This window comes from Micromesistius poutassou (assembly GCF_964030765.1).
Source record: "Micromesistius poutassou genome assembly, chromosome: 2".
Classification (NCBI taxonomy): domain Eukaryota; kingdom Metazoa; phylum Chordata; class Actinopteri; order Gadiformes; family Gadidae; genus Micromesistius; species Micromesistius poutassou.
The window spans coordinates 6,518,935-6,521,830 of NC_140272.1; the positions used below are offsets into that span (position 1 = coordinate 6,518,935).

A 2,896-nucleotide genomic window follows, 5' to 3' on the forward strand; every position below is an offset into this window, starting at 1 on the left:
TGGCTCCGTCGTTAGCGCACCAAAGGCTCATGTGGGTCGATGAACACGTTAATCGACCCACATGTTAAGTTTTCTACCTACCGATGTGTTAGAGCCTTCACTGATCATTCAGTGAATACGGCCTTCAGGGTCCAAACCAAGGAGAAAGAGTCCAACCCTGGCGATACACTATACTAGTAGTAAGAAGAGAAGGGAATCACATCATCCATCACTCTGCCACGTCTCAGCAAAGCTACCAACACCAAAGAAAACCTTTGGCCCTTTTGTACGAGTCATGCTCCTTAACGGCCGCAGTGTGTCCGTGGGGGGTCTCTGCGGGGGGGGGGGGGTCTGCGGAACCCTCACCACATGTAGTAGCTCCGGGTGGTGTCCACGGGGGACGGCTTGCCCTCGCCGCCGCCGCCACCACCACTGCCGCCGTCCTTCTCCTTCTCGCCGTCCGCCTCCCACAGGTTGATTAGCGGCGGGTACAGCTCGTTCAGCGGGATGCTGGAGGTCTTCTGCATGTACTTCTTCAGGGAGTGCTGGTAGTTCTTCCTCCTCCAGCGCCGGCCCAGGCACACCCCCACCGAGGCCAGGCTGACGAAGGCCAGCACGGTTGCCATGACGGCCAGCACGGCAGTGCTGGGCCGCGGGTCCGACACGTCCAGGGCGAAGGCGGCGCTGCTGGTGGTCACGTTGACGCAGGACTTGTGCGTCTGCATGTGGACGTTGGACACGCTCAGGCACACCTCGTACTCCGTGGCGGGCTGCAGGTGCGTGAGGTTGTACTCGTGGACGTCCACCGGCACGCGGGCTGTGTAGGTGATGTGGGGGTTGTCGATCTTCATGGTGGCCGAGGCCCACTTGAGGTTGGAGGCCAGCACGTTGGAGTTGACCTTCCAGGAGACCAGGATGGAGTGGGCCTCCGTCTGCTTGACGTAGATTCGCATCACCTGGGCGCTGTCCAGCAGGGTGCCGTTCACGCGGACCGTGGCCACGCGCGTGTCCGCCCCCTCCGTGTTCTGGGCCACGCAGGTGTAGCGGCCCGAGTCCTCCACCCGGACGTGGGTCAGGTGCAGCGTGCCCTCGCCGCTCAGCCGGTACCGCTCAGACTCGGACTCGGTGGTGATCTTGGCGCCGAGGGGCGTCACCCAGTAGATCTCCGGCTCCGGCTCGGCCGTGGCCCGGCAGTCCAGTGCGGAGCTCATCCCCAGCTCCAGGTCCAGGTGGGCCGGGAAGGTGTCGGAAGAGATGAGGGGCAGGCACTGCTCCGGGGCGTCCAGCAGCCTGAGCTCCCGGACCCGCTTGCCCCTGCGCTCCGGCGGCGCGTAGCAGAGCATGGCCAGGGGCTCCATGAAGCGCACCGAGGTGCGGTTGGCGCTCATCCATTGGATGACGCAGTCGCAGCGCAGCGGGTTGCTGTGCAGGCTGATCTCGCGCAGGTTAGGCAGGGCCTCCACGGTGCGCTGGTACAGGGCGCTCAGCGCGTTGTTGTTCAGCATCAGGCTCTCCAGGGAGGGCAGGTCCCTGAAGGCCAGCCCGTGGACATACGACAGCTTGGGGTTGTTGGTGGCCTCCAGCTTGGTGAGCTCCGGGAGGTTGTCCAGGGCATAGCGGTCCACCGACACCAGCTCCATCATGTTGTTGATGCCCAGCTCCTTGAGGCGCAGCATGTTCCTGAAGTCCCCCTCCTGGAGTTTGTGCACAGGGTTCTTGTTCAAGTCCAGGAACTTCAAGTTAGGAACCTTCTGTAGAGCGAGCTGGGGGATTCGGACCAGCTTGTTGTCGTAGAAGGAGATGCTTTCCAGGCTGTCCAGCCCCACCAGAGCGTTCCCCGGGACGTCGGTGAGGTCCATGCCGGCCAGGACCAGGCTCCTCAGACTCCCCAGGGGCTGGAAGTTCATGTCCAGGAGGCCGATGACCGGGTTCTCCCCGATCATTAGGATCTCCAGGTTGGGCGTGGCCTCAAACCAGCGGCTGTCAATCACCCGCAGCCGGTTGGAGTTGAGGTGGAGACGCAGGAGGTTGTGGAGGCCCACGAAGGCCCCCGGGGAGATGGAGCTGATCTGGTTGTGGTTGATGTAGAGCTCCTGGAGGTTGGAGAGGTCCCGGAGGCAGGCGTCCGGCAGCTGGTGGATGTGGTTCTCCTCCAGGTGGAGGGTGGTGAGCTGGTTCATGCTGGTGAGGCCCACCGCCTCCACAGTGCTGAAGTTGTTTTGGGACAGGTCCAGCTCCGTCAGGTTGAGCAGCACCTCCAGCTCCCCGCTGGTGTGGGAGATGAGGTTGCTCTGCAGCAGCAGCACCTGTGTGTCCACCGAGAGGTTGGTGGGGATGTGTGTGAGCCGGAGGTCGTTGCAGTCCACGGTGGACGCCTCCTTGTAGGTGGACTGTGGGGTGAACCAGGGCCGCACCTCACAGACACACAGCCGGGGGCATTCCCTGCCCTGGGCCAGGCACACCAGGGGCAGCAGCAGGCCCACCACCAGCCTGACCAGCGTGGTCCGAGGGAGGGAGGAAGAGGCCATGGTGCTCTCTGCTCTCTCTGCTCACGCTAAGCTCAGAGAAGTGTTGAGGAGGAAGGCTTGAACTGTTGCTGCACCACGGCTCATGAGCATCAGATTCACTGAAGACAGCTGCTCCTTTCCAGCCACTATGTGTTTATTCAAGATGAAGGCCAACGTTTGTGTCCTCACTGCTTTGTGTTCAGAAGGTTAGATCTGTGAAAAGACAGAAGAGAGACACCGAGTTAGACGTTTGAATTGGTTGTCGTTGCCTTGGATATATCGTACGAGTTTAGGTAATATGGAAATTTTAGGATGCAATATGTCAAAACAAATGAAGTTGTGTTTCAGTGACAACGAAAGACATATGCTTGATTTCCGAACACGCAAGATTAGAAAGAATTTAATTAAAT

General features: G+C 60.4%; 1 pseudogene across 1 annotated transcript; it reads right to left on the reverse strand.

The window, feature by feature from the left end:
• Positions 1-338: 338 nt before the first annotated feature.
• LOC311338639 (leucine-rich repeat neuronal protein 1 pseudogene) lies at positions 339-2,558 on the reverse strand (annotated as a pseudogene). The gene has a single exon. The product of its transcript is annotated as a leucine-rich repeat neuronal protein 1 pseudogene (transcript).
• Positions 2,559-2,896: the final 338 nt, after the last annotated feature.